The sequence below is a fragment of the Oryzias latipes genome, chromosome 13 (genome assembly GCF_002234675.1).
Source record: "Oryzias latipes chromosome 13, ASM223467v1".
NCBI classification, from domain to species: domain Eukaryota; kingdom Metazoa; phylum Chordata; class Actinopteri; order Beloniformes; family Adrianichthyidae; genus Oryzias; species Oryzias latipes.
The window spans coordinates 3,991,446-4,003,820 of record NC_019871.2 but is presented as its reverse complement, the minus strand read 5'-3'; the positions used below and the strand labels follow the sequence as shown (position 1 = coordinate 4,003,820).

Below are 12,375 nucleotides of genomic sequence, written 5' to 3'. Positions count from 1 at the left end.
AAACAATTTGAATAAGTCACTCCATTCAATTTACAGCTCGATGAGAAAACCAGTTTTTATAGTCAAGTGGTTTAAAATAACTGAAGGTGGAATTTTCAATAGTACTACTATAAATACTGAAAACTAACTAAATTCAGATTCTTCCTGAAAAATATACAAGTAACTACTTTGCATGGATTTGATGAGTTTATATTAAATCATTTTTTCAACATCAATTGAATTAATCAATTTTTTTAACCCGCCCTTGAGGCAACTTTATTTATTTATTTTGCCCTTAAAATAATTATGTATTGACTATTTAAAACTATATAAAATGACAGTTCTAGGCTTAAGTTAAAAATATTTGTTTGGATTTTTTTCCAGACTCCATCCCTGACTTTATTTTGTCTGAAATTTGAGTTTTGCTTTTGTTATTTTGACTTTTTGGGGATAATTGTATTCATCACCACAAACTCTATATTTTCTTCGTCTGTTAATCACATTTATTAGCTGTTTTTTTTTTTTTTTTTGAGTAAAGTTACCGATTTTTTTAATTATCCATTTATATATATGGATAAAGTGCTTCTATTTTTAGTTTTTTGTTTTCACCTGAACGCACCCCCACCTGCTGTGGGCTGTTCCGTTTCCATGGAGCTGGGCTGCAGGTGCCCGGATGTTATCTCCCCCGTTCAACATGGCGCCGGGAAAGTGAGACTTCAGCTAACGGCGAAACTGTTGACCCAAAGTTCGGCGGCCCATGTTCTTCTGAGAGCCGGAAAGTTGGCCAACATCCCGGAGGCGCAGCGGGGAAACTTTTACTGCAACTTCCCGGGTGAGTGAGGTCCGCCGGCTCCAGCGGGGGTTTTTAACCGTGTGGTGCGCGGCTCTGCCCCGTTCAGCGCTAGCACAGCGGCTAATGATGTTAGCCGTTTTCCAGTCCGGTCCGGACCAAAGAACCCAGATGAGTCCGACGGTCTCATCCGATCTACAAACTGCTTGAAGCCTGTTCTGCTTTTTATGGGGGATTTGATCGAAGTACAGGACATAAAGTCGTTTGTCAACGTAGTTTCTTAAAAGTTTTGTAAACACAACAAAGCTAATTTTACGTGAAGGTTTTTCACGCCATGGGCGGGCTTAGTGACACAAAAACATTGATTCTGGTAAAATGATTATGAATAAGCTTTGTTTGATAGTTCAATTTAACAGTCAAGTTAATTCATTTCCGTGTAGCTTCATTGTAAGCTTCCTCGTTTGCCTGCAATAAGTCAAATAGAGCTTTATTCCTGATGGAGGAAGGAGGATGTTTTTGATTATTACAGTGATAATAATCTGGTATATTTCCCCCGGCCTTTTGTTGCTCTTCATTTGGAAGTTCTCACGTTTTCGTGCCTGCAGGGAGTCTTTTCTCTGACGTTGAGGTTGTGCTGTTGGTGCTGGGCACACCGCACATTCCTGGGATGCCAGAGCTGCACGGAGGGGTCAATGTTCTCCCTGTTATAGATTATCCCTAAAACATCCACGTGTGCGCGTGCGCTGCAGAGGAGGACGACCACGGAGCAACAACAGCATCGAGAGTCGTTAGCTTTACTTTGTTTTGAACACTGACGAGTGTTTTCCATTTCTTAATTTATTAAAAATCCACCTGAGTAGGGTAGCATTTAAAGATAAAAGGTTTGAGGATAGATTTAATCATCAAACTTGATTTATTTTAGCTTTTTATTGTAAGAATTTGATTTGTAGATTAGAAACTTGCAGTTGCCACCTGTTTGATTCAGTTTTGACTGATCGTTTCCAGCTTATCTGTTGAAATGCTGTCGTGTTTGCTGAGGAATATTTTAGTGTACAAGCGCTCGCTCGTATGTGGTTGAATATTCGGAGTGGAGGTCAGGGTAGACGCCTCTGAGAAATGTCTTGTAAGGTCAGCGCAGGCTGAGAGACTCGTGTTTTCAGGGATGGTTGGGTCCATGTAGTCCAGTTGTTTCCTCCAGCCTGCTGGCTTTAGTTTGGTGGGTGGCTACTGGAGTCTACATCCTGCAGTATTGTTGTGTGAAATCATTTTTTTGGCCACTATGCCCACAAATATACCAAAATAATGTGAAAAAACATTTCCCATCATTTTTTTCCTTCATTTTCTTGGCTTAAAATGACACATTTTTAGACCAAAAGTCAACTTTCTAATGTGTTAAAGTTGGTCACTGAGTTTCTGTCCCTCCATCAGAACACAAACAAAAGGAAATATGACATTTAAAGTCTGATGTAAACGTAAGTGAAAGAGAAAAGTGATTCATCTGGATCCAAGTGAACATGACGGGGGGGTTTGGGCTCTGAGTTTGTATTGAATGGACTTAAAACTGTCTTTGAAGACTGCGGTGAGAGTGAAGGATGTTGATGAAGGATTCCTGCTGGAAGTGGAGGCCTGAAGGTGGAGACTGTCAGCAGGTCGCTGTTGACAGGAATGGCCAGCAGGGGGCAGAGCTGTTGTTGTTTCTTTGATTCCAGCGGATCCACAGGTCCTTCAGGGAGAGAAACAACCACACCTACTGTTCAGGAAACGCCTGTGAACAGTATTCCCACTCAAATGCCGGTTAAAACAAATGCAGGACAGCAGCTGTCAATTATCCCCTAATTGCATTTCTCATTGTTCATTGGGAAATACTATTAAAAAGACATTTAAAGCACAGTAGTCACATTTAAAAGAACAATAAAACCATCCTCTGTGAGAAACAGATAGTAGATTGGGACCGTAGATATTTTTAAACGGGAATAAAAACTTTAAGACTTAAAAAAACTCAAATGAGGATTTATTAGTAACTGAGTTACTGCAGGAGGTGTTTATCCCTAACTGAGTCTTCTTCGTCTTCAGTGAGGCTTTGATGTAGTGCATTAAAAAAAGCCAGAAAATATGCTATTTGTTTAGAAAGAGGGGGATTGACGGCCTGCAGGTAGCGAATAAGACGTAGACAGGAGAGACCTGAGAAACGCCAGTCTGTTAGGACTGCACAGGGAAGGTGGAGGAGGCGGAGGAAAAGAGTGCAAAAACTGTGTTCGGTTCATCTCAAGGCCAGCCGTCTGTTCACCAGACCTGGAGAAACCACGGCAAGAAAAAACAGGTTTTGCAGAGTAGCTTCAAAGATTTTGGAGACGGGATCGGGATCACTTGAATCTTAACTTTTTTATTTCCCTTCAAAACTACGTAGATATTTTTTATTGGAGGAAAAACCTTGTAGACATAATCATGTAGCTCCCAACCCCTGAGGAAAACGAAGCAAAACAACTAGAAGGTGTCTGGAGGATCTAACTAAGATGGATTAAGTCAATCCTAAGCGGGGGAAAGAGAGGATTGTGGGAAGAAAAATTATAAACATAAGCAAGCCGTGTTGTGATTCTCTTCTGTAACAGGGAGAGAGAGAGGGGGGGGGGGGGGGGGGGCTTACAGCCTTAAAGGAAAAGAAAAAGCCTCTCTGGAATGAACACAGCAGCCAACATCAACACAGACCTGAAAGTCAGCAGGAACCCGGCAACCAAACAACTGAAACGATCACCAACAACAGCAGATCCTTCCGTGGAGACACTTTGAACTCGGGTGAAACATGTTCATGCTCTTCACATGTGAAAGTCCCACACGGATCATCTGTTTTCAAAGTGTTCCCGGTGGTGTTTTTATTACGATGATGCCATTTTTAGCCAAAATCTAAAACGCTGTGTCATTTTCTAGGACATAGTTTCTGCAGAGCAGCCGGGGTTGATTAGAAATTCACCTCTGAGTTGTGGAAGGGATTGTTCACACTTTCTCCAGCTAGCTTACAGTCTTTCACACCCCCAACCCAACATTAGCGATGCAACAAAATATTGTACTGTAGCTATCCAGCCATACAGATTAGATCCGGTTTTCAGCTCAGACGAGGAAAATAAAGACGCTCATGAATCTACAAGGATGCATCAGAATGGAGCAGAGCAGGGAGCCTGTGGCTCGTCGTTGTTTTCCTATCTCACATTTACAGGCTTTTTCAGATTACATTTTTTCATCTTCTCCTGATTCACAACGATTGAATGAAGAACCACTCAGAAATGCAGTTTTACGCTTCATTTTCTTTTCTTTCCAGCATCAGAAAATGCCTCAAGAACATGTTAAAAACTGCAAAAACATAATTTTGGTCTTAAATGAGAGATACTGTTGTTTGTCACCTAAGCCGCCAAATGAAATAATGCAAGTTCTATTGAGCGACTGGTTGATTGTTTTATTCATGCATCAAGTTTAAATAAATGTACAAGTCTTAAACTAGTGGTTGGATGAAATGAGCTCATTATTGTTACAATAAGAGGCATTTTATTGAATACAATAAATAATAGATGATTTTTCTTTCCCTCTGCAGCAGCAGAGTGAGGAGTTTGCTTTTGTGAGTGCCTCAGTTTAAGCTGCTAAATCGTGCTTGGGCGTGCATGTGGCCCCAATACCTCCAGGAGGCTGGAGAGGGTTACTTCAGCTCAGCTGGTGCTGCTGGGTGGCAGTGTGAGCAGAAGCAGGAGGAAAGCCTCTTTTTGTTGGTGCTTATGGATTGAAAAAGCTGGAAGGATCTGGACAGCAGCCGTCACTCAGATGTCTGGCAGCTTTTTCTCACCTTGGCTTTGCTGATGTGTCTCTTGGATCCGATACCGAGCGGACTGACTAATGAAAGTGCAAATGGATGTGATGTTCCTCAGACGTACATTAACACCTCTGTGTTTTTGGCAACGCGGCCTCGTCGTTAAACGTTTTGCGCTCAAATGCTTTACCGAAGCCAACACGTCTGACAAGACTCTGCTTGTTTTGTAATAGTTTCTGTTCACAATATGACTCATAGATTGCAAAGGAAATGTATTATTTTTAGTCTGTTGTGAATATTTGATCAGATTAAGCCTTGATTAATGCAGACATTAATGGTCATGAGTCAAACGGCAGGAGTCACTCTGCTGTTGAAGGTGTAACGGCTCATTTGACGGTTTGTTTGTGGTTCAAATTCTGGCTTTGAAGCTTTGTTCTTACATAACATAACAGCTATAGCATAAGCTGTGAAGGCAGAAACTTTGACATCTGTCTAGACCTGTTTTTGTAACATAAGTGCTGCTCGTCTGCTCATATTAACGTACTAAAGACATGATTAGACATTTTAAAAATATGTTTTTATTTTATGCTTTGTTCCGATTTTGTTTTGTACCTAAATGCTGTTACATGTGGGATTTTATTTGTTTATGTCATTAATAAGAATCTAGATTAATGAATTATCTGCTCCTCCTCAACATTTTTTCATGGTTATGTTTTAACCAAATCCTTTAAATAAAAAAAGTGCATTTTTGGGCTGTTTGACAATTTTAAAACAGCACAAACTGTATTTAAAATATTGTTTAATAAACAAAGTAAACATAAAAGCTTTTTTTAATCTGCTTAAAAAAACACGTTTTTCATTAAAACTATAGAGGATTGACAGATTTTCTGCACAGTATGTTTACACCTTAATAAACTATTCTTAAAATAAAAGGTGTTCAGTTGTTTAAACATAAAAATACAGTTTGTGTGGATGTTTTTTGTGTAATGTGATTTAGGGTTGGGCGATGTCCCCTAATTTGGCCGTTGACGATGTTTGCTGTCAACCATCGGGATGGACGATGACATCGTCGGGGGGGGGGGGTATTTTTACATTTTTCGTTCTTATATAACTGCTATTCGTTATTTTGCTTTTTTCCTTTTATTTCCCAACTAATGGTTAATCCGCGATGATCCAGTATAAACTGAGGGAAGTGACTTTTACAGAAAAAGTAACAAGCAAAATAGAAAAGAAGTGGTCCGCTCCCGCACTTAACTAGCGAAGTGGACCGGCGGAGGGCGGATTTACACTTTATGTTTGATGGGAAGGGGGGGGGGGTACATGAGGCTCGTGTGGGAGATTTAAGACTGCGATCCGTCCCGCAGCTCTAGGGGTACAAGCAACCGAACTCAGAACCGGGTCTAAACGTGTGTCTGAGCACAGCTCGGATCGTCAGCACACACAGCGGTTTGAGCTTCAAAGCAGAAATGTCGCTCAGTCCTTAGAAAACATTCAATCAATCACGTGGATTTGTGTTTCCAGTCGTGTCCCGCCTAAATAAAGGCTGATGTTATTCACAGGATGCAGCGCCACCCAAAGCTTATTAGCCCGTGTTAGCATACTGCTAATCCTGGCTCCGTTCAGAAAAAGCACTGACACACGGATTAAAATTCAAATGATGAGCGAACAGGTGTTTCATAATAACCGTAACATTATTAAAAGCACGTTTAGAAGATCGTCTCGTATTTTACCGAGCTGACATGTCAATGTATATAGCCGCTCGGCGCTGTTATCGTTTTGTATTGAATTGTTACCTTCAATAAAGTTTGGAAAAAAAGCCGCTCGGCGGAAGTTGTATCCTCTTCCGGTTTTCAAACTGCGCATGTGCGAATGATTTATTCCGACCGAAATTGTGACCTTAGTGAACGTTTTTATATTTTGAAAACATTTTTCTGGGCCCATGTACACGGTTGGATTCTAATCCGACCATTGATCCCATCAGGATATTTTGTACATGTAACCGCGGCTTATGGTGTCGACGCGCAACGTGGCGGGGGCGTGGCATCACGATGTTGGTCTCTCCATCGGGATGTCAGTCACCCATCACGATGGACGATGATATCGTCCATCGGCACAACCATAATGTGATTTATCTGGTTTTATATTTATGAAATCTGCCTGTTCATTTCTTTCGTTACTGTAAGTGTGGTTGGATGCTTCCGTCCTGAAAGGGTTTCAGGTGAAAAATCAGGTTTGGAAAGAGATCCCGACTCCAAAAAGTTGTTGTTCCAGGTTGTCATAGATACTGGCATCACTACCGTAAGAGGAAATGGGCTGTACACGTCTGTCTCTGTCATTTTTAGGTCGAAGCTCATTGGTCATTAAAATAGTCATGTTTTTATGTAAAGTTCTTCCTATGAAGTAGCTCCCGTATTAGTCACAGTGGGAATAAGGAGGAGTGATTGCGTGACGGGTTTACTTCAGCCTGATCATGTCAACTGTTGGTGGCATTTCCCTCGAAGGTTATGCAGAGAGAAATCACTGGAAGGGCTAGTTACATTTACTCAAAGGAACCCAATAATTCCACCAAAAATCCAGAAAATGTACGGTTTCTTCAGATTTATGCTCCGGAGGAATTTGGGGGTTTTGATATTTTAATTAATGTGATGCTTCATCATGAAGTATGACGCCTCTGACTGTAGGTGAAAGTGCTACAGAGGTCACAACCACAAAACACTACATATAGTATGCATCCTATGCGAGTGTTGGTAGCTCTGGTTAGAGCTAGTTTTGTGTTTCTGTGATGTTTCTCGCAGGTCAGATTTCATTCATGCTTCGGTTTTACTGTCGGAAGCCCATAAGCAGGCGTCAGGGTTCCCCCTGTGTGTCAGTCGGAAGGCGCAAAGCTGACTAATTTCTGTTTGACCTCAAAAATATCTCACGCTGGCTGTGTTTATGTAAGATACCTGCTGTACTCCGCGCTCCGCTTTCCCTGCTGCCTTTATCACTGACCTGTGCACATTCCAATACCTGTCATTTGGCCTTCATTGGCTGCAACACTGCATGCTTTGTTTGAATTTGGCACCGGCATTGGCAGGTTTGTGCTTCTCAGCCTGCGATACGTGGAGCTGAACGCTTCGGCCGTGTTTGCTCCTGAGGTTCTGCTAGCAGTTTCCTGGCTGATGGCGAAACGTTCACGGTGTGTTTGATTAACGTTACATGGATCATATGGAGTGATCCCTCTTGCTTTATTGATTTTCTGATCAGTGAGTCCGGTTAACTGAACAAAATCCATGTAAAATGAAAAAAACTGGACCTCAGAATTGGGATTTATATCTATGAAACATACCTAAAAGGTTTTATTGTGTGAGAGTAAGATTATTAATCATTGTTTGAAACGTTCAGCTCCAGTTAGTTCCCACTAAGGTTTTCATCTGAATCTATTCTTCAGTCCCTCCAGGATCTTGCAGGCATCTTTTTTTTTGTTTAGAAGTTGTGATAAAGTTTAATATTCTTTTAATGATGGCTTTGAAACAAATTTTTAATTCCCACTTTGATCAGAGATGCTGTTTTTAGCCAGAATCACTGAGAGCTCTCCGTTTACATGCTCTCCCGCTAGCTTACAGCCCCTCTCTCCCCGACCTAACGTTGTCGGTGCAACAGAAGGGCGAGCAATGCTGACTGGATCCAGACGGACAGTTTTGCTCCAGATTCCAGCTCAGGCAGGGAGAATTAGTCTGACAGTGGGGCGGATCAGGGAGCTTGCTTATTTTTGCATAACAAATATGATCTTTTTCCAACAACATTTATCGTCTGCTCCTGATTAACAATGATTCAAATAAAGAAACACTCAGAAATGCAGTTTTAAGTTTCATTTTGGAATTTTTGGCTCCAGTGTTCCTTGAAATACTGTAATTCTTCAACCGTTTAAGAAATTGGTGTAAATCCAACGGAGAAAAGCAGCTTTGCATTGGTGTGCAACACTTTACCTTAGTGAAGTGACACAGGAGTGGATTTTCACTCCTGTCCCCTCCCACTCTCACAGAGTAATCGTGTCCCATCCCAGTCCTGGTAGCATAACTCCCACTCCCATTCAAAATGACCACTGCTCCTGTACAGCTCCCTTATATGGTTTTTTAGAATAAATGTGGTCATTATGTATTTTCTAGTTAAATAACTGGACATGTTACTCGCTCTTTATCAAACATGCTTTTGCATAATAGGTCCAGTTTATATGGTGCTGTGTGGGAATCCTGCAGCGTGGATATGGGTGCAAAGCTGCTTTTCTCCACTTCAGAAACGGTTGAAATGGTGTTGATTGCATCAACAGTCAAAGACTGACAGTAGTTTCGAAGAGCCTGCATTATTTTGTGTCGCTGGCGACATCTGTGGTATTTAAGGGTTAAACTGAGCTACAAAGGTGCACCTTTTAAAATGATTAGAAGGAACAAAACGAGACGAAGTTAAAGTCGATTACTTTTTCAAATGACTAAATAAGCAGCTTGAGGGTCTGTGATTAAAGCCGCAGCCTTAACACCACCTCCTCCTGGCTGGTGTCCACAGTTGTGAGGCTTGGGCTCCCTTTCCACGTGTCCCGAGTGTGTTGATGGATCTGTTTGTCTTAGCAGACGGACTCGGTATTTCACAGCAGCGCGTCCTCGTTAGACAGATCTCTAATTTGAGCGGTTCTGTCAAAGCACACCCCTTTGTGTTATCCAATCAGACGGCAAACATTTGTAGTTGGTAAAGAATAACATGCCAGTCACTTCTAGAAATATTTGAATTACTTTTTGATATTTCTAATAACCCCAAACTGACCAAAAGAAGCTTCTGCCACCAGAATGAGCGTGAATCCAATTAATATCAGTTTATTCCTGACATCAAAAAGATCTGTTTAGGTTTTTTGTGGGTTATTTAGCTTCATATTTTTAATATCTTATTATCTATCATGGGTATGTATTTACAGAAAGCATGGTCCATATCAGGGGGGACCAAACTTTTTCGGTTAAAGGGACAAAATCTAAATGTGATCCCAGTCCATGTCATGCAATGCAGAAAATAAAGAATACGGTTTAGGTTTTTATTTGTGTTCAAGATTTATCAAGGTGTCACACATTAGTGAGAGTAAAAGGTAAGTAACATTTTACTTTGAATCTCTCTCGATCTCCCTCTCTTGGCAATTAACGCAGAAACGTTGTAGCTTGTCCGTGTGGCGCTGTCCTGTGCCGTTGAGGGCCTCATGAGGGCGGCTTGATGTGACTGAAGTTTGGATTGGAACTCGCTAGATTTTTTCCTTTTGCGCCTCACCTTTGTATTTGGATCAAACTTCATGTTTAGTCTCGTTGTGGTGGTGTATATTGGACTCTTTCAGTATAGCCACGGACTGCTGACAAATAAGACAAAAAGCCTTAGAAGAGATTTCTGGGGGGAAAAAAAACCCCATCGTCCTCCCATATTTGTTTAAAATGCCTGGTGTCTGTTTGCCAGAGCCACTGTCGCGCCATCTTGACAAACTGAAAAAGCCATCGAAAGCAACCGTGAAAGCTCTTTGGAATTTTTAACACTTATTAAAAAATAATAATAAAAATAGCTGTTGTGTCCAAGTTAAAAGCCTAGCCCAGGGGTCGGGAACCTATGGCTCGCGAGCCATATATGGCTCTTTTGATTGTCACATGTGGCTCGCAGACAAATCTTTAATTATACTTTTTTTTTCTTTTTTTCATTAGACCAGTCCTTCTCGGGCGCGATGCAATGCCAGAGGCGCGCAGTAGTAGCGGTGCTTGGAGAGAAAATTATCAGTTTACTATCATCTATTATTTCACAGAGTTTGTACCACCCGGAAACCTGTGAATTGCCTTGCCTAAAACTGCGCGCTCCCGTCTCTGAGAAAGAGCGCGCAGTTGCGGGGACGGGATGTGTGAGGAAGAAACCAGAGGGTGGGGGTGGGGGGTGGAGTTGTGGGCACAGGTAGCAGGTGAATCGCGCAGGGATTGTTATAACGTAAAACCCGCTACCCGTCACTCACTGCAGCGTGGGTGTGTGTGTTTGGCTCCCCGTCTGCATGTGAGCGGTCTTTCTCACATCTACAGAAGATTCAGACCTACGATCAGGTTTAAAGTCTCAACGCCTCATTTATCAGCAACAGCATAACAATATTATTAAAAAGAATCCACAGACTTATTGTACTTTAAAAATGTTGAAATTACATCAAATGCACACATTCACTTGTATATTTATTTTTAAACATATCGTTGCGGACTGACTTGGACTGGGTGGCTGTTGGGCAGCGTTAAAAGTTCTGGAGTTCATTGAACGCATCTGATTGGCCCTCAGTTCTGTTGCTCAGCCTGTTGTTAGGTAGTTTGGACCAATGGGGTTCAGCTATGGGCCGAATTAGGGAAATGGGAGGGGGCTGGAGCGGGAGGGGGGGACATAAAGTTGGGAGAAGCGCTCTCGTCTCAGCGGGAGAGAATAAGGAGTTGCTGAATTAATTGAACGGCGTTTGTTGCGGTCTACAGTAACCAGAATAAAGAACCTTAAAAGAGGTTACGTCTCAGTGCCTCAGTGTGGTAAAGGGACACTACATTATTGTATGGCTCTTTTGAAATTACATTTCAAAATATGTGGCGTTTATGGCTCTCTTGGCCAAAAAGGTTCCCGACCCCTGGCCTAGCCCTTCTTGGGTTTTTTCACCCATAGCCACAGGCAGAGAAAGTGCCGACAGCGCTACCAGGAGGCAGAAAGAATACTTCAGCAGTAGAGTTTTGGAACACCATAGGGAATGAATGGGAAATGGTTAAGGGGTTTTAACTAAACACTTGGGGGGCCAAATTTGGCCTGCGGGCCCCACTTTGGGCACCCATGGTCTGTATGTTTGTTGTGACTGCAACCACTTCCCTCCTCTCATCCGCCTTAAGTCACCTTGTTTTGATTCAGCATGTTTCTTAACCGCGGATGACAGAAAACACGACTGAAATAAGTCAAGCAGACCACTGTGGGCAGTACAGCAACTTTTATTCGTATAGTCGCCCGCGCAATTCGTAGCAGTGCAGTGATGCACATCTTCCTGAATTTATGAATGAACTTTTTGGTTGCAAAGGCTAATCTGTGCTTTCAAAATAGCTTTTCTTTTGTGGCAATACTATTTTTGACTTTTGCAACTTTCATTAATCTAGTTAATATGTCGTTTTACACAATTGTTTTCAGTTGCACTCTCTCGGCTCTTGCCGTTGATTCGTTTTCATTTTCGTTCGTTTTTTTAAGCTACCACTTTGCCAGTAAAGGGAAAATTTAAGGGGAAATGTCTTAATCCCATCAAACGTCCTATCACAAATCTGCAGAACTAAAAGTTGGTCATTTTTATATATTCAGTATGACTCCTTTTTTAATTGTTGAAGTTGTGTCTAGTTTTTAACAAAACTGAGATTTATTTTTTTCCTGAATTATTCAGACTTTAAAAATAAAGTCTGAATAATCCAGAGAATAACTACATCTCTACAAAAGATAAAAATCAGTTTCATCAATTAATTCTGCTGAGGATTTAAGATCCAAAAACACAAAGTTTGCAAATCTTGCAAATCACTTATAGATCTGCAATAATTCACTGTAAGTTTTTCAGTGACTGTTTACATTTATATTACAAATATAAAGCTTATTCTTAATAGGATAACAATAATAGCTGGGGATAGTGTAATTAAAGGGATGATGGGAAGTGGGAACAGGCTTACACTGCGCAAACAGTACCGCCCACAATTCAGAGGTGAATTTCTAATGGACTCCCGTCGCTCTGCAGAAACTACGTCCTAGGAAACGACACAGTTTGTGACCATTTTTG

The 12,375-nt window shown here is 41.4% G+C and overlaps 1 protein-coding gene across 1 annotated transcript in view; it reads left to right on the top strand.

Annotated features, from left to right (window-relative positions):
- The first annotated feature begins 640 nt into the window (after positions 1 to 640).
- Positions 641 to 12,375, top strand: part of pak4 (p21 (RAC1) activated kinase 4) — a 40,153-nt gene continuing 28,418 nt past the window's right edge. Inside the window, exon 1 of the mRNA XM_011482227.3 lies at positions 641 to 811. The gene's annotated coding sequence lies outside the window, so the exon portion shown is untranslated. The remainder of the gene's footprint in view (positions 812 to 12,375) is intronic.